The sequence below is a fragment of the Sturnus vulgaris genome, chromosome 23 (genome assembly GCF_052056855.1).
Source record: "Sturnus vulgaris isolate bStuVul1 chromosome 23, bStuVul1.hap1, whole genome shotgun sequence".
Classification (NCBI taxonomy): domain Eukaryota; kingdom Metazoa; phylum Chordata; class Aves; order Passeriformes; family Sturnidae; genus Sturnus; species Sturnus vulgaris.
This window is the reverse complement of record NC_142265.1, coordinates 8,390,354-8,409,506: the sequence shown is the minus strand read 5'-3', so window position 1 is coordinate 8,409,506 and position 19,153 is coordinate 8,390,354.

Genomic DNA, 19,153 nt, shown 5'->3' with positions numbered 1-19,153 from the left:
AGGAGGTCCTGAGGCCCAACAATTCTGGCCTTCCAGTACCTGAAGGGAGACTGCAAGAAAGTGGGAGAGAGGCTCTTTACAGGGGCCTGGAGAGCCAGGACAGGGAATGACTTCAGCACGCCCTGCACCCCAAGATGATTTCCATGAAGTGTTGGCTGTGCCCTGTGCCCTGCAGCTCTGACATTCTGCACTGCCAAGGAAAAACAAAAAAAACCCAAAACATCACCCCAGAAGCCATCAGGCACCCCTGGAAACCTTGGCACAGCTGCCCTGGCAGCACCTGCAGCAGCTGGGGCTGGTACCCGGGGGGCAGCAGGGCTGCTGGCAGTGGCAGGGGAACGCGGCTGGTGAGACCCGGGGAAGGGCAAGCCCAGCCCTAAAAACCTTTCCAAGCTGTCACAGCTTCCCTGCTGAGTGACTGCTCGCGTGCAATTAAACCCCGCTCGGCAAAGGTCAGCGGAGCCATCTCCGTGCTCTGTTAAACGGGCATTTCCTGCCACTCCCTGACCTTTGCGATGACAGCAGGAGTGCAGGCTCTGCCGAGGCTCCCAGCTCGCTCACCCCCTCTCCTGCTGCGGTCCCAGAGGGGATCCAGAGCCCTGTGCCACCCCCTGAGTGCCCCAGTGCCACCCCCTGAGTGCCCCAGTGCCCCTGAGGTTTCCTGGAGCAGCTCCTGGAACACATCCCTGAAGCAGCTGGGATGCTCCTGGCCCTGCTCTTGCACCAGTCTGCCCAGTCCTGCAGCCCTGTGGGATCCTCTGGTTTGCCTCCCAGGCAATCCTCAAAAAGCAGATTTGAGTCCCCTCGATGTGCTGGGACATTGTGGGAGTTCAGTGTTGCATAAGAACCACCCTGTGTGGAGCTGCATCCCCTCCCCACACGTGTGTACACACACACACTCATTAAACAAATGCTGGCTATCAATTTCTCTGAGTGCTCCCTCTGATAATAGCTGTATTTATCATTTAGCATCTCTGGAAGCGGTTCAAGTTTAAAATCTATTATGGGTATTATGATATTTAATAACCATGGTTTATTTTTAAATGCAATAAAAAATAAAGATAAGGAGATGTTTTCTAAAGCCCCCTCCTGGGCTCTGAATCCGTCTCTGTCACCAGCATGCTGGGTGACCTTGGAGAGGTCACTGATTCACTCCAAGCTGGAGCTTCTGGATTGTAAAATGGGGATAATCACAGGATCTGCTGCCCAGGGTGGGTGTGAAGCCTCTTCTTAATTAATGTTCATGGAGTGATTTCAGCTCCTGGGGGGAAGGGGTGAGCTCTGGCTGTGGGGGGCAGCTCTGAGGTGCCACAGCCAGTGCCAGGATGGGTCTGGTCCCCTGGGATGCACTGGGAGAGGGAATGAGGGAGTGATGGGACCAGGGTGGGACAGGGCTGTGCTGCACATCCCCGTGTTCTCACTCAGCTGTGCCTGAGCACGAGAACATCATCCCAAAATCACCTCCTGCACTGGCCAGACAGAGCCTGAGCCTGCCCTGAGCTGGGAGATGGAGAGGCAGCCCCTGGGTGATGGGAGCAGCCCAGTGCTCCCCCCTGAGCCTGCAAGGCCCACGGGGCTGCCCTGCCATCCGCCACTATTCTTTTATTTAATTCATTTATTATTATCAGCAATGCCCTTTCCTGCTGGCTGCCCCAGTACGGCAGCCTCACACCCTCCCAGTGCAGAGTGGACAAACAATTTGCACCCCTTAATTAAATTGATGGCAATCAATGTCCTGGCAGTCAGGCTGCGAGGGACGGTGACTGCACGGTCCTGGAGCAAATCAGCGCTGGTGATGGAGGAGCCCATTCCAGTTAAGCAAATTATGAGGAGGCGGGTGATGTCCTCGGTATAATAATTCCATGTGAATTATTTATACGGAGTCTGCAATTACACTGAGCAAAACAGTGCATAAAGCACACTTAATTATCCAACCACCTGTTAGGAGCAGCACAGCCCATGGCAGCCTCCCTCCCTCCCTCCCTCCTTCCCTCCTTTCCCCGTGAATTCCCGGCGGGTTCCTGCGGGAAGGGCGAGCCGGGAGCACCGGGAGGGGCTCAGCCCCACAGCTGGAGCAGCCGGGGATGCTCCCAGCACCCAGGAAACGCTCCCAGCATCCAGGAAACGCTCCCAGCATCCAGGAAAAGCTCTACTGCAGGTCAATTCCTAATGTTTGTTTTCCTGCCGGAAAGGTCCTGGTTAGTTTTTTAACGTGGCTGCTGGTTGTTTTTCTAAGCTAATGCCTAACAGAGCTTTCAGTGGAAGGATTAGCTGCCTGTGTTAGTCCCTGGAGACTCTCACAGGGCAAACAAACTCTCCTCAGCAGCAATCCCAGGCAGGAGTCAGCCTCAGGGAAGGAAAATCCCCTCTGCTCCTGCCTGTTCCCTCTTCACTCCTGGACAGAGCTTTTCTCTGATAACTGCCCTGCTTTGGCAGTCCCTGACCCCGCAGCACATGAGCCTTGGGCCCCCAGAGGCTGGGCCACTCCTGAGTGCTTAATGGAAAAGAAACGAGTGCTTTTTCTTTAAAGATTTACCACGTATAAATGTATGAGAGTATTAAAGGCAACAATTAACTTTATTGGAAACTTTATATTCTCCAGCCTCATTAGAACTGCCAACAAGATCTATTATTAGTATTACTATGCAGATAATGTAATAAAAAGGGTATTTAAAGTGGATACTTTTGCACTGAAATAAAATAGCTTTTCTCTGGTGTTCTTTCTGCCTCTCTCTCTCTCTTTAGCCCTGCGCTGCATCAGAGACCTGGACCGAGACCCAAATCCTTTTTAATCTCTTTTCCCAAACTCCCAGGCAGCTCAGTGCCCCGGGCAGGAGCCAGGGAGCTGCAGTCCTGCTCCCATCCTGCCTTTACTGCTGGAATCAGGCAGTGCAGCCACCTCTGGCCATGCTGGTGAGTGTCACCAGGCTGGGAGCTGGAGGAGGAGGAGGAAGAGGAGGATGGGTTGCTGAAATTATGCTGCACAGCGACCTCACAGCTCAGGTTCAGGTCTAGAAACTGTCAGGTTTCTTTAAATAGCCCCAAGTCCTCATTAAAACAGCAGGGACGGAACAAAGGACTGACATGTTTTTGCCAAAGATGACCCTGATAACCCAAAAATATTGTCCATGGGCAGCTGGAAGGGGAGTGATGGAGGTTAAGAAAGAGCTCGGTGGCGTTTGGCTTTTTGCAGCAAATCGGGGAGCTGTGGAAGGAAAAAGACACATTTCATCAGCCTATTTATTTAATGAATCCCCTGCTTCTGCAGGGAAAGGTGTCAATAGAGAATTCCTCCTGACCAAAGTGGGTTTAGAGCCTGGTCTGGCTGCCCAGAGGGAGGGTTAACAATGCTGAATTTTTTCCCGTATTTGAAGACTCATCTCTCACCTCTCCCTCACGATGGAAAAGCCCCAGGGAGCAGAGGGTGCCCTGCTCAGCACCCGGCTGGGGACCCAAGGAATCCATGGGAGCTGGCTGGAAGGGAGAGCTGCAGTGAACAGCAACATTCCAGCTGCCATCAGTGTCCAAGGAACCCCTGCAGGGAGCGAGAGGTGCTGGGGGACCTGGACCATGGATTCCATCATCATCAAAGAGAATCAGTTCTATTTGGGTTTAAATTTTCAATAACTGTTGGAGCAGAGCTGCTCTCGGCTCTCAGCCACTCTATTCACACCCTGTTCAGCAGAGTCCCTGGGGCAGGGGATCCAAATGTCATTTAAACAAGCTCCTTTCCACTTCCTTTCCTGATATTTGTGTTGGGCAGAGGCAGCACAGCTCTGCCTCAGGCCCAGCTTGCACATCGCTGGGATGTGCTCAGCATCCTCCATCCCTGCAGGCACCGAGCCCCGGGTGTGCCCTGGGATGCCAGGACAGCAGCAGGGATGGGGCAGTGGGTTTGGCTCCAGGATCCAGGATGAGAATTCAGCCCAGAGGGTCCCTCTGCCCTCCTGCCCAGTGCCAAGGTTGGACGTGGCAGCTCCTCCGTGTCCTCCCTCTGCTTTCCATCACCTTCATTACACCCTGCAGCCTAATTAACACAGAGGAGTCAAAGGACCTGAAAGCAATGATTGCAATAAATAATCACTTGGCCACCGTGGAGTTCATATTCCACCAGGGTCTCCTCCTGGTCTCTGGAAGGAACGGCAGAGAGGGCAGGGAAGTGAAGCCTTGCAGTGAGGTGTGGAGCACTGCCTGGGGGGAGCAGCCCTCCCCCAAAGCTTCCTGCCCCTTCCCCCCTCACTTCCTCCCCAAAATTTTGGCAGCACCTTGACTCGGCATGCAGGGATTTAGGGATGCTCCCAAAACTGTGAAATGTTGTGAAAATCAATGTGTGCCAGCTCATTTCTTCCAAAGGGATTGTTCCAGAGGGAACAGGGCTGCCACATCTTGGACTGCCACAGCTCTCTGCTGCTCGTGGCAGCCTGCAGCTCCCGGCACAGCGGGCTCCTGTCCCACATCCATGGAAACATCCACGGCTCACACCAGGAGCAGCACACACAGGCACTGGGCTCGCTCTTCTGCTGAGGACAAGTGTTGGGTGAGCTCCATCCTGCCTCCTCCTCCTCCTCCTCGGGAAATGGCAGAGGACACTCTGGACACTTCACTCCATCCCTGCACACGCCTCTTTCCTGCAGGCTCTGGCTGCTTTCCCGGGAGAGCCCGCGCTCCCCGCGAGGCTCCGAGGCTGCCGTGGGACCCCGCGCCAGCCCCGAGCAATTATCCATGGAGAGCTGGGCTGTGCTGATCGTTTGTTAGCTCCACACATATCCCTCCTAATTATAAATCTCAGCTGAGATTTGCATTTTTATGAAATGCTTGTGCTGGAAATCTTTATAGAAAAACGCACATATTAATTCCATCTAATCTCGGTCATTTCGGGTTCCGTGAGGAAGCGTTTGCAGGGAGCTCCAAAGCCAACAGCTCTAGTTTTGCAGTTTCATCAGAGCATTCCTCCAGCTGAAGCTGGACTTTTATCCAAGCCTCCAGCCTGCTCCTGGGACACTTGGCCATGGCCATGGCCTTCCAGGGATGCTCGGGGTTTGCTGCAGGTGTGAGATGGAGGTTCAGGAGTTCAGGTTCCACCCCAGCCACACCAGTGTCACTGCATGAGCCACGTCCCACTCCCCAGTTCTTTTCTGTTTAATCCACAGTGCCCAGAAATGCTGAAACCGAGCATGTGAGGCCTCAGCATCTTGTGCAAGTGACCTTCTCCCCTCTGCTGGGGACTCCCTAAGTGGCCCTGTCCCACCTGAGGCTCAGAGACAGCAATCCAGCAGCAATTTGTATCTCCTTCCAAATGCCTTTGTCTGGAGCCAAAGGGGAAGCAGATTAACTTTTCCTCTCTGAAACACAGCTGCGGGATGCAGGGGAAGAGAGAAGGCAAATGAGCACAGCAAAGCTAAGCTTTCTGCACAGAGCTGCAGGCTTAGCAGCACAGATTACAGCAGCAGGTGAGGAGCAGCCCTGGCCTCCGCTGTGTAGGCTGCAGAAATCCTGTTAAAGCACAAAGGAGGGTTAGCCACAGCTCCTGGTCCTGAGCTGGGAGACACAGGATGGCACAGGAGGGAGAGTCTGGGGCCAAGCTCAAGGAAAGGTCAAGAGCTTCACTTCTCACCTGGAATAATGTCTGAGGTGCCCAGGTGCACAGGACGTGGTGCCAAGGACAGAGCCACATCCAGGGAGGTGTCACAGGCTGGGCAGTGGGTGGGTGCTCCTGGGAGCTCCATCTCTGTGCCCTCCTCCATGTCCCTCAGCACCCACCCAACCTGCCTGCCAGGGCAACAGGTGCCCGTGAAATTTCTGGACATTAGCTGCTAATAAGAAACTAATGAGCTAATTAGTCAAGATCTGATCTTTTGAACTGTGTGCTGGGGTCTGGCTGAAGGCAGTGCCATCACCACCACTGACCTTCTGGGAGGGACACTGCCTTGGATTAACCCCTCACTGGTGTGTGGCCACGGTGATCCTGGGGGTGACACCTCTGCAGGTGTCCCCTGCACCAGGACACACCTGGGGGGCAGTGGGTTTGGCACAGCACCCCCTGCCCTGGCCATGCCACAGCTGCCAGGCTGGCAGAGGATGCTCTCAGACAAGGAAACTCTCACCATCCTCATCCTCCTGTCGGCAGCACATCCCCGGAGCCCGGCCCAGGCTGTGCCAGTGCTGGCTGTTCCCTTCCCTGCAAAACAGAGCCAAATGTTCCCTTTTTCCCAAAGAAAACCACGCCGGAGGGCCCCCTCAGCTGCCCCCCGAGCCAAAGGGGCCAGGGACAAAGGCGAGGGCTTTCCAACCCCGGCAAGGGCAGCCCGGCTCCGGATGCACAGCATTGCCAGATGAGCTTTAGAAAAGCAGCACAAGTTTTCCAGCTTATCCACAGTGAATCTCCAGTCCCTGCGAGGTTTGTCCTTCAGTAGGAATTAGAGACGAGCTTCCAGTGCTTTCCTGCGCCATCTGCCCCAGCCGTAGTTGGAATGCAGGCTTTTACTCCGGCAATCAGTAGGTAATCCTGTCAGCATCGCTTAGAGAGCCCGGCTCCGTCCTGCCCATCTGATGCTCAGTGCAGCAGAGGGAAAATCACGGCTCCCTCTTGAAAGGAGGGGAGAAATTAAGGTTGACTTTGGCACTGGAAAACAAGCAATCCAGAGATGACAGTGTGCCACAGGAGCTTAAAATAAGCATCAACTAATTCAAACAAAAACAAATCTGCATTGAAAACAGCCTCTTCCCCAGACCACATTCCTGCTTTAAAGTGCCTTTGAAATCTCCCCGGCGCATTTACAACACGCTCCCCCTCCGCCGCTCCTGCTCGAGCTGCTTTGCTGCTTGCTGCCAGGCAAATGAGGGCTGAAGCCTGGAATGATGTTTTCTTATTAGTGCACATGCAAATACTAATAAATAGCTCCCCACTCCGCTGCTGTGCCCCCTGCTCTGCCCCCGCTCCTGTTCCGTGCCAGCTCCTGGCACCCCCTGCTCTGCCCAGTCCCCCTCCCACAGGCAGGAGAGGGCAAACTGACTTCCAAAAAACCCCTCAGCACATTTATGAACTGAGGGCAGAACCCAGCTCTGCTCTGCAAGGGGCACGGCCCAGGCTGAGCTCCAGCAGCTTCATCTCTGACCCTCCTCATCCTCAGAGGTGAGGGGCTCACAGCTCACGCCAGGACAGCTTCTCCAGCAAAGGAAATCAGGCAGCTGTCCTCCGACATGAAACCACCAGGGCTGGTGTGTAAATGGGGATATTTGGTTTCCTGGCTCTTTTGTAAGGGCTGCAGTGTCCGAGCTGGTGCCGCTGTTTGCCGGGCTCTGAAGGGAGCACAAACCACCTGGACAGGGCTTGGAGCAGCCTGGGGCAGTGGGAGGTGCCCCTGCCCATGGCAGGGGATGGAATGAAATGATCTCTAAGATCTCTCCCAACCCAAACCTTCCTGTGATTCTGTGGTTCTGTGACTTTCCTTGCTAGCTCCAGGTTTTGGAGCAGATTATGAATTGTTTGATATGGAATTTCAAATGATCACTTAAGTAGCTAATTAGCTCGTAGCAACTTCGAGCAACCTGGGTGTAGTGTGTATTTAAGTGTTTAATGCCTTTTTTTTCCTCTCTCTCTTCCTTTCTAATTGGCATTTAATTAAAAGAATAAATAAAAAGAAGAAAAGCAGCTTTGCCTGGGCTGCTTGGGTTTAAATATTAAACAGTTGCTGCGGTTTGGGCCCTGCAGCTGAGGGGAGGCAGAGGGGGATGGCACAGGTCCCCAGAGGGTCAGACCGTGTCCCCTGCTCCTGGGTGGCCAGGCAGCACCTCTGGAAGCTGCAGTTCAAACCCTGCCTGTGTTCTTTGCCACAGCGGGTGAAGAAGTGCCAGGAAAAGGCAAAGTCCCGAAGTTTGACGTTCACATCTCCATCAGAATTTGGGTGGATTTGCTGCTAAAACCCATCCAAAGCACCTGCCTGTGTATCTGGAGAGCCTTAATGGGGCAAAGTAAACCCTAAGTAACATTTGAAAGCTGGAAGATGAAAGTAGATCACAGGGCAAAGATCAAACAATCTAGAACCACTTCTGAGCCTTTTAGTGCTGTGGATTATTAGCATTTGAAAGTGAAGAGCATTAGTGGAAGCAGAGGATGGGGGGCAGGAATTTCTGTTGTGCAGAGGAGAAGTGAAGCGGGTGACAGTGGGAGGATGCAAATGATGCGGATCAGGGAGGGTCCCGCGTTGGCCCGGGCAGGAGGAGCTCTGCAGAGGGGCAGGGGCACGGTGGTGGCCAGCGGGAAGGGGACTCGTGAGCCAAGGGCACTGCCCTTCCCTGCCTGGCTCCTTGGCACGGGTGGGCACTGCCCTCCTGCCCGTCCCAGTGCAATAAATGAGTGGAATTAGGCGTGAGGGGCACACGGGGCAGGGCACTGGGCTACCCCAGCAGCTCCTGACTGAGATTTCGGCTGGTGGAGAGAGGGAGAGGCAGCGGTGGATGTGGAATTAGCAGCAAAGCTGCCTGTTCCCAGAGGGACTCGCTGGCACAGGAGATTGCTGAGCAGTGTAACCACCCAAGGGCTCCACACACAGCTCTGACTGAACTCCCCAGAAAATCAATCCAGCTTTTTCACCACTTTTGACAGGGTGTTCTAATATTAATCTACTCCCCTTGTCAGTCAGCACTGCTAACAAAGGCTCTAATGATCTTTAACCAGGCACAAGAAACACCACACAGGTGGGTGGATGGCTCCTGCATCCTTCCAGATGGAAAAAAAAATCCCACCCTTCGCATTGGTGAAGGACTCGCATTGCTGCCAAAAATAATCGTCCTGCAATTATTATTGACAATAAAGCCACGCAGAGAGCAGCAGGGCAAGGCTGAGGCCAGGCACACGCCACAGGGAGGGTGGGCAAAGCCAGGGCTGGCCTGGGGAAGGTGCTGAGGAGGAGAAGGGGTGCCAGTGCCCGACAGTGCCCGGGGGCACGGCACGATGATGAGCACCCTGCTGCCACCCAGCTCTGCATAGCCCCGGGGAAACTGAGTCCTCTCGGAGAGCCCGTGGAGCTCCTGCCCCTCTGATCAAGACTATTCCCTTTCTCCTGCACAGTTTCCATGTCTCAGGGCGAGCTCATCCTCCTGACAGCTCCACAGACACCTGGGCAGACGCCTCTCCCCTGTCTCGCTGTAATTAGACAGGTCCAGAGGCTGTGGGTCCTGGCAGGATGGAGCTGCTGTGTGCCCAGAGGGGCTGGGAGCCTCTGTCCCCCTGCCCGAGTGACCACTGCCCTCACAGCCAGCCCAAACCCAGCCCTCCATCACCCCCACACTGAGATTTGGGCACCGCTGCCTCCCCCCCAATCGATTCCTCCCAGCGAGGTGTGACCCCCGTGGGGCGGGGGCTGCCAGACCTCATTTGGAGGTGTGGAACAGGCTTGGTTTGGCGCTAGATGTGTCTCAAAGCCTAATCACAGACTGTGGCCCGATTTTTCCAAGCAGAAATAGGTGTTTTCTCACGTGTCTGCCCTTCCTGCAAGCCCTCAGCCTCCACGGAGCATCCCTCACCTCAAACAAAAGCATCACGATGGACACGGGGCAGAGCTGGGCTGATTTCAGCCCTGCCCAGCGTTTATTTATTTCTTTTTATGCACTGGGGGATGCATTTTTTCATCAAGGAACCTCCCGGGTTCGTACAAGGCTGCCTGGGACTGGAGTCAATTCCTCAGCCTCTCCTGCCCTGCCGTGGCTGTGCTGATGTTCTGATATTTTGCTATTTTGATGTTTTGATATTTTGATGTTTTGATGGCAGAGGGGGTGGCTGCTCTGGGGTGGGGACATTTGGCCAGTGCTTGGGACACGAGCAGGGGATCCAGCTCGCCGTGCTCATCCCTCAATCCCAACCCCAGGCAAGGCTAGGGCAGATTTTCCAGCAGCATGAGCAGTGCTGAGCCCTGCAGGGCAGAGCACACACACCTTGCCTCTGCTTCCGTCAGATCTTTAAAGGGAGATGCTGGAAACAGGAGGAGGAAAAGGGATCATGATCGGATCTGTTGATTAACAGACCCCCCAAAATCAGCCAGATCCTTCCCTGGGATTCATTATGCAGCAAATGGAATCACGAATACTTAGTCAGAATTAATGTCTCACAGGCACCATTGGCAAATCCCAGGGCCTGAGGAGCCCCTTGATGCTGCAAAAGGAGGTTCTGGGCAGGACTGCACTGGCCAGGATGTTCCAAACAGGTGCAGAGCTTTGTTTTGCTTCCCTCCTCAACACAACTCCTCACTATGTACCCTGTGATATGTGAACACCCTTGGAAAATGGATTATCCTCCCCAGCTGCTCACCAGCATGGCACAGCCTTCCCCAGCCTTTGGAGCTGCTCCAAAGTGTTGCTATGGCCCTTCCCCGTTCCAGGAATGTCACAGGGAAAGGCTCACCCAGGGCACTGGGGACATCACTGGGGACATGAGCTGGGCTGTGAGAGCTCTGCCAGAGCCAGCCCAGCTCGGGGCTGCAGGGGCTTGGCCAGGACCTTGCAGCCTGCCTTGCCCAGCAGCAGGATGGCAGGAGGGACCTGGGGAGCTCTGCAAAGAGAGGACACATGAAGGGATTTATCTCAGCTGGCTCCTGGGGCTGGCACCCTCCTGAGGCACAGCCCTGGCCAGCCCAGCACAGCCTTGGTCACTCCGAGGAGCCAGGGCTGGGCCCTCTCTTCTTCCAGCACTTGGACAAGGCCATCCCTGCTGGGCAAGAGCCATTCCCCTGGCCTGGGACATGGGACATGCACCCAGCAGTGCCAGTCACTGCCTTGGGTAATATAGCCTACAAATGTATTTTTATAGATTTATATTTATCCATCTTATATTTTATATATTTATTTTTAGATCTATTTTGCATCATTTATAGTTATAGTTATAGTTATAGTTATAGTTATAGTTATAGTTATAGTTATAGTTATAGTTATAGTTATAGTTATAGTTATAGTTATAGTTATGTTTTTAGTTAGTTATATCTGTATCTATAATTATATTTATATTTATAATGATATCTATATGGGTATAGTTATATCTATATATTTATAGTATATGTCTATGGTATATGTATATGTATATGTATTTATGTGTTGCTATATTGCTATATTGCTAGTGATATATTGCTATACTGTTATTGTTATATTGCTATATTGATATTGATATATTGTTATTGCTATATTGCTATATTGATATTGATATATTGTTATTTCTATATTGCTATTGCTATATTGATATATTGCCCCTGCCCTCCCCGGGGCACAGGAGTCCCCTCTGGGTTCCTGAGGACACTCATTAATAAATAAATTAACAAAGCACCACTTTCCTCCCCCGCAGGCTGGGCAGGGCGCTGTAATGGAAGTTTTAGCTCAAGCAGCAATGACTTTGACCGTGCAAAATTACACTCTATTGTGGCCAAATTAACTAGGTAATGCCTTGCATTAGTGTAAAATCCTCCATCAAACCATGAAGGCTGCTGTTCAAACCACTCAAGGCCAGAATGTGTGCTGGTGGGGGACAGGGCTGCTCGGGGAGAAGGCCAGGGGAGGATTTTTCTGCTGCTTTGCACCTCACGGGCAAAGCAGGGCCGGGAATTCAATCGCCTGTGCTTGGAGGGGACGGGTCCTGCCTGGTCCTGCTCAGCCTGGGGGTCCCAGCTCCTCTTTGCTGGTCCCACTGAGGATCCATCAGACACACAAACACATCCACGGCAGGGGACAGCAGAGCAGGCACCTCTGGAAACATCTGGCAACATCCCCTCAGCAAAGGGAAAGGGGAGAAGAACCCATTTGTTTTGCAATTACGGCTGAAATAAAAAATTACTTGGTCTAATTAGGCCTCTCTGAGCAGGAGAGCCCAGCAAAATAAACCCCACTTCACTGTGGGGCCTGTGCGAGTCCCTCTTGCACTTTATATGTTTAAGTGGAAGTGTGGAAGGTCAATATACTATGTAAATTTTCACAAATTTGGCTAAGCTAAAATGATTACTCTAATGTGTATGCAAATTAGCTTAATTGATAATGACTTCTCTGGTAATTTTAAAGGGGGGGAAATTATTCCAATTGTGACAACCCTCTAAAGCGTTTCTTTGCCCAAGAAAGAAATGCTATCTTGACAAATTAAAGAGAATATAATGAAATCAGATTAATTAATGCTAAGACCAATTAGCAGACGCAAAGAGAGAGAGAGAGATTTACAGAAGCAAAATTCACTAGAGGAAGGCTACGAGAATTCATCACCCTCCAAGATGTTTCTATCCCTGCATTTCCTTTGGAGCAGCGAGTTCTTTGCCAAGACCAACACTTGGCTTTGCCAGGGGAGGGTTTGGACAGCAAGAGGGCAAAGGAACAAGTCTGGAGGTGATGAGGGATGAGGGATGAGGGTGCAGGCAGAGCAGGGCAGAGCAGCACACTGGCACCACCAGACCTCTGAGAGCTTTTCCCTGGCACCAGCCCAGTGCCCACCACAGCCCCTGACCCTGGCACATCCCACAGGGAACATTAATTACCCTAAATGGGACCTCAGAAGGCGCCCAGCCACCACCATAAACCTCACACGGAGCCATAAAAATAATTACCAGCAGCACGGTGTGTAATATCCTTGTGTGTCATCTCTCTCCTGTTGGTAATAAAGCTCCTGAACACATTAACTGCGAGGGAGGGCCCGTTACTCACCCTGTAATTACACCCTGCTGCAAAACTTCCTGGGGAAGGTGGCGTGGGAAGGGGAGCCTGGGGAGCACTGGGGTGAGGGGGGTCCCTGGGCAGTGCTGGGGAGATGAAGAGGCACCCAGGGAGTCCCCGCGGTGGGAACCCCCCAAAGCCTGCCCTGGAACCCCCGGGATCCATGCTCTGGGATGGCTCAGAGCTGCATCCCCAGCCCAGCTCCATCCCCGTCACCCCTGGGCACGCACAGAGCCTGCCTCGCACCATGGGGGGAACCCCTCTGTTCGTAGAACTCCCACGTGGCTCTTACAGGCTGTATGAAAGTAAATTAACTTTACTTTTAAATCCAATTCACAGCCCTCATCTCACAGCCCTGCTGATCCCCCGCTCCCCACAAACACAGTGCTCCCATAAACACCCCGTCTGTCTTTCCATCGGGTTTTTTTGGCCACTCTCTTTTCTCTCTTTCTCTGTTGTTGTCATTTTGTCACCTACAAAGACAAGCAGTGAGAAGGAGGGAGAAGCTGTGCCGTGCTCAGCCGCAGTGGTCTCTCCTCGCTCCGTTTTCCTGGGCGATTTGTTCAACTTTAAAACATTAAAGACGGGCTGGGGGGGCTGACGTGTTTTTTTCAACTTTGTCTCTCATTTGTTAATTGTGCTCATCAGTGAAAATCATTCATGGCAGAGCCGGGGGAGCGAACAAACCCGAGGAAGGAGCTGATCATATGCAGAGGAAATAACTCAGATGTGAAAATACTTCAGCCGGGGAGATTGCGCTATTTATTCACACAAGTGTCCCGCTGTGCTTCAGAAACGCCGTGATTTAATGAGGTGTGCTGCCAAGGTGTTTGTTATTATGGAATCCCAGCCCTGGCTACTCTCCCCACGCGCTGAGGAGAGGCCTGGCAGCAGTTCTGGCTCGGGGCCTTTTTGAGGGTTAGAGAATCACTGATGAACTCCATCGAGTCCGACCTGTGTCTGATCCCCACCTTGTCCCCAGCCCAGAGCACTGAGTGCCACATCCAGTCCTTCCTTGGACACCTCCCTGGGCAGCCCTCACCCTTTCCATGGAGAAATTCCTGCTGGTGTCCAACCCGAGCCTCCCCTGACACAACTTGAAGCCGTTTCCTCTTGCCCTGTCCCTGACCCCCTGGCTGTCCCCTCCTGTCAGGGAGTTGTGCAGAGCCAGAAGTTCCCCCTGAGCCTCCTTTTCTCCAGGCTGAGCCCCCTCAGCTGCTCCTTATGGCACTGACTCTCTAGACCCTTCCTCAGCTTCTCTGCCTTTCCCTGGACCCACCCAAGCACTTCAGTGTCTTTCTTGAAGTGAGGAGAGAAAGTGAGATTTGGAGGCTCTTCCCTGCTGCTCCTGATTCCAAAGCCTCTTGAAGTCACTCCAGAATGCTTCACTCCAGAATGGCCCCCCCTCTAGGCCCTGGATGTGGCACCTCTGAGTCCTGAATTTGGCACCTCTGAGTTCTGAATGTGGCACCTGTGGGGCTCAGGTGCTCCAGGTAACCCCAAATTTGGGGGGCTCAGATCGTCCAAACACTTGCACCGTGCAGGGGTTGGTGGGGTTTAACTACCGAGTTCTGAAAGCACAAAAAAACCCCCAGAAAAACTAAAAAGGAATATAAGCAGAACCTTTTTATTTTCATGGAATCACTGAACGGTTTGAGCTCTCTCAGCAGAGAGCTTTGGGAGGCGTTTGTGGGAGCAGATGTTCCTCCTCCCTGCCTTGGCTGGAGGAGCCGGGCACGGGGGGCACAGGGCAGCCAGGGTGGGTGGGCTCTGCCCAGCCCCTGCCCGGTACCTGTGGAGGGATTGGGGGCTGAGCAGCCCCTCGTGCTGCCCCAGAGCCACCCGTGGGGCTGGCAGGAGGAGGAGCAGCCCCAGCTCTGGCTCACCAGGGCGAGCAGCTCTCCTCTCCACTCTCACTGCGAGACCAAGCAGCGCTCACCGAGAACGACTTCCAAGTTTCATTTTCCTCTGTAATGGAAAATGCAAGAGCAAGATTTCAGCCTGTGAGCCCTTCTCTGAAAAAACAAATATCTTTCCAGCGCTGGACAGCCTGCCAATCAGGCACAAAATTGCTGGCTTCTCTTTCTCCCCTGAAGGAATGCCTCTGCATACAAAGATACCAGGAAAACTTCAGGGCCGCAGGATAAAAGGCCCTTCTCTGCCTTTCAGAGAGTGATTTGCAATGCATTGCTTCAGCATAATTTCCCATCTCCAGTGCTCACAAAGGAAGCTCTGTTGCTATCTGAGAGTTTAATAATTTCTCTCCCCTCCACCTTGCATTCGGAACGCATCTTCCAACACCTCGAGTCCTGCTCTCCAGCTGGGCTGCAGCTCTGCCCGCACTCTCCCTCTTAGCTAGAGCTGAAGTGGTAATAAACCACAGCCTTAACATTCAAAGGACATCCTAAACCCGGGGGTGGGCGGGATGCTGGGCTGGAGCAGGGACACGGCAGGGATAGCCCTGGGACACCAGCCCTGGCACTGGAACGAGCTCCCAGGAGCTCCATCCTTTGCTCCCACCCCAGGTCCCTCTGCAGGGATGTGGCCAGAACACGCATCCCTCATCCCAGGGCAGCAGTGGTCCCATCCCAGGGCATGTCCCACAGCCCTGCTGCACCACCCAGGAGCAAGCTGGCTGCAGGGTTTGTGCTCCTCGGGCTTGGGGTCACACCGAGCAGGTCTGCAGTGTCCTGAGGGGGAACTCATCACCACCTGCCTTCAGCCCAGAGAATTTGCATCAGTTATTCCCCCGAGCCTGCAGTCCCCACAGGACACATTCTTTATCCATTTAGCCAGGAATGCAGCTATTAAGAGCCTGCAGACATACAGCATTTGCAAAATTAGCACAAGAGGCTCCAAATAATCCATAAATCCATCTGTTACACGAGCCACATCTGATCATCTCTTTTCCCTGTAGCCTTCCAAGGGGAAATGCTACAATTCCTCCAGCAATGGTAGCGACATTTTGTGTGTTCAGGCACGAACCCCCCATTCCTCAGGCTGGCAAAGGTGAGTCAGGAGACACCGTGCTGAAATCTGTGCTGCTCCTCAGCCAGTGCCCACGCAGGGACCACTGCATTCCTGCACAAATTAAAGTGCAGGGACCTCTGCATTCCTGAATAAATAAAAATGCAGGGATCTCTGTATTCCTGCACAAATAAAAGTGCAGGGACCTCTGCATTCCAGCACAAATAAATGTCTCTTGGCTCTCACTCACCAGAGCCTGACCCCTGCATATCCAAAAGCAAAGGCTTCTCCCGCGCCAGGCAGGAGCATTTCCACAGCCATGGGGAGAAGGAGCTGCTCCATTATTTATCAGCACAGCCCTGCAAAGTTTGGCCCCAGCCCCTGGGGAAGCACGGTGACTGTGCCACGTCACCTCCAGGCACCGCTGGCAGCCAACCAGGGGATGGATTGTGCATCATCCCTGGCACAGATGCAGGGACAGCCAAAACCAGGAGTGGGAAGTGCTGGTGCCCCCCTCCAGGCTGTGGAGGAGACCCCCGTGCAGAGCCCAGGGACTGCTGGTGTTTACTCTGGGCACAGTTTGGCTCACAGCACAACTGTACACACATCAATAATTCAGGCCACTAAAGGCTGCTGCGGCAGCGACTTTCCAGGGGATTTAATGTTCCCGTCCCTCACGTTCCTGCCACAGCAGAACAGAGAAATTACAGCTGGACTGGAAGGAGCAGGTTCCCCTCTCCAGCTCCTGGGCTGGGCTCACCCTGGGAGCTGTGGGCACCTGATGGGCAGCCAGCCACGCCAGAGGCTGCTCCCTGCTCCCACCCGCTCCTGGGGCCTCTCCTGCAGTCCTTGACATTTCCCTTCTCGAGGGGCAAGTCCCTGGTGCATCCTCCCAGAGTAATTGTGAAATTATTATGGTTGGTGTTTTAATTTAAATTGGATGGAGAAATGTTGTACTGCGGCTGCCTCATTTGCTATGGATTTTCACTTAACCAAATTGATTAGTCAACCAACTAGACTTACCTTGGAAGTTGTAATCATTCATTATTAGATCTAATTTTCGTGTCGCTCCCAGACTACGCTCAGAAATGGAAGTGCAAGGACTTTAATGGAGTCAGGGCGGAGCGTCTGAACCCTTGGAGCTGTCACCGCTGCCTGCCTGGTCGGGGCATGGTGCCGGTGCCAGTGCTGCTTCCCATCCCCGTCCTGGGATGCAGGAACGGTGGCCAGGCTGCTCAGGAATGACCATGAAACAAAGGCATCCCTCCTGTGGCTTATGGCGCAAATCAATCAGTGAAAGGCAGGAATCACACCTTTCACCTATCACACCTTTCACCAAAAATGTCAGGAATGTCGTTCCTGACGTTCAAACTCTCCTGCTTGCACCAGGAATCGCTCCCAGCACATTCTGGTGCTCACTGGGTGCACAGAGGGGCCGGGAGGAGATCGTGACAGCGGGGACAGACCCAGCAGCAGCGCTGTCCTTCCCAGGGATGGGGACAGGAGATCCTCCCGAGCTCTGCTCTCCGTGTGCCCGCATCTCCAGGCAGCTCTAATTGCTGCCAGGCACCGCAGAGGCCACTGCCTCTTTAAATAAGCAGGCTGCATGCCAATTAATACCTTTAATTAACAGAGAGGACTTGCTGGAGGCGCTCGGGCTGGCTCCCCAGATGGGCTCTGTGCCTGTTGCTCTGGACAGTGCAGCTCTGCCAGGTCAGGCTGCCCGGGACCTGCCCTGCCCTGCCAATTAAAACGCCTGCGAGGAGGAGATGGACAGAGGGACAGCGGGGACAGAGGGGACAGGTGGCACAGCCCGGTCTCCTGCCGACCGCGGGGACCGTGAATTCCGCACACCTCCCGCCGGAGGCAGATCTTTATTCAAAGCGATGTATTAACGTCTCCAAAAGCTTTTAGCGGAGGCCATTATCCCCTGCCCCGAGGATCGATGCGTTTTAATTCCCTCCGAGCTATTTGTTTGCCTTCGCTCCTGTTTTTCAGATGCAGGAGCCACCTTTAACGAGACGAGGGAGCCCTTGGAGAGACACCACTCGCTGCCTCTTCCCTTGAAACTACTGGAAGTTCATTTTCAAAGCAGGGCAGTTTTCTTAGAATCGATGCATATCAACCAAAATCAATAGTTACTTTACGCAGATGGGCCGAGACACCTCAGCGATAGCACTCGGTGCCATCGGTATCCAAATCTGTGTGGTTTTCAACAAGTCAATGCATTTAAGGAGCTGCTACTGTCTTTTCACTTAATCTGTTTGGAGATGAGGCAGTTCCTGGCCGTGGAGCCCGCTGATATCCCTGGAAATTTGGGATATCCAGGAAGCCAGGCAGCCCATGGGTGGTCCTCCCAACCCTTTACCGAGTCCACACCGAGGTGCCCGGCCGAGTTCAGCATCCCACAGGGGACACGGCCAGCTGCTCGTGCCACGGGCTCACCCCTTCCCTTCCTCCCGATCCCGGGGGGCTCTGCTGGAGCCCCCTGAAGCCCTCGCTGCTGGTGCTGCCCAGGGTGCCCAGTTCCCCTCTGGAAGAGCATCCCAGCCGGCCACGTCCTGCCCGCCGCTGGCTGTGTTGCCATGGAGAAGGTTTCGGTGCCAGCGGCCGCACAGAGCGAGCGGCGCTTCCCCGAGCTCGCCTGGGATGCTGCGCTAGCAGCGAGCGGAGCACGACCAGGGCTCGCCTCCTGCTTTCCTTCCTGGCGGGGTGTGGACATGTCCCACAGCTCATCCCTCGTCCCTTCTCTCACCCTCTGCAGCCACCACCTCATCCCAGGGACACAGGAGCGTGGGGTGGGTGACACCCCGGCACTGCCCCCGCCGCCACTGCACCCCTTCGGCTTCATCAATTCTCATTTGCTCTATAGCGTTTGATTTCTGAGCGTCTCCCAGACACTTCCTCACTTTACTACAATTGATGGGATCATGTGTAATTTGTAAATGATGTTAAGTGAGGTAATAACACTCTGGGAACCGAGTGAAACTCATAAATTATTAAAAATTACTGCCCTGAAATGTTACCACTTTGCTTTTGCACCTGACTGATGGCTCACGCGCTGTCTTCTCTGCCCCCAAGACCTTCAATCCCACTCTTCTCCATCCATTACACCTGCACGGAAAGGCTGCGGGGAGAGCGCGGGGTGAGCCAGAGGAGCAGCTTAGCCAGCACTTTCCTGTGCTGAACTTCGGGAGCAGCGCTCCAGAGCTCTCTCATCCTCCCTGAGACCTGCCCGGGAGGCTCCTGCTGGGCTGAGAAATCCTCTCTGTGGTGTTCCCGGAGCTTTTATGTCGGTACAGCTCGACTGGCACTTCCAGCTGCCCTGTCCCCAGCCAGCCCCAGAGGGAGGGGCCCTCCTGCTCCATGCTCACACAGGACACCCCCATTAGAGCTGCTGAGGTTTTGGGTGCCCTCCCTGCCGCGTCCCAGCAGCTGCACAATGGTAACACCGTGCCACAGGGGCATCACACCCTGGGCAGAGCAGTGTCCCTCAAGCTGGCACTCCAGC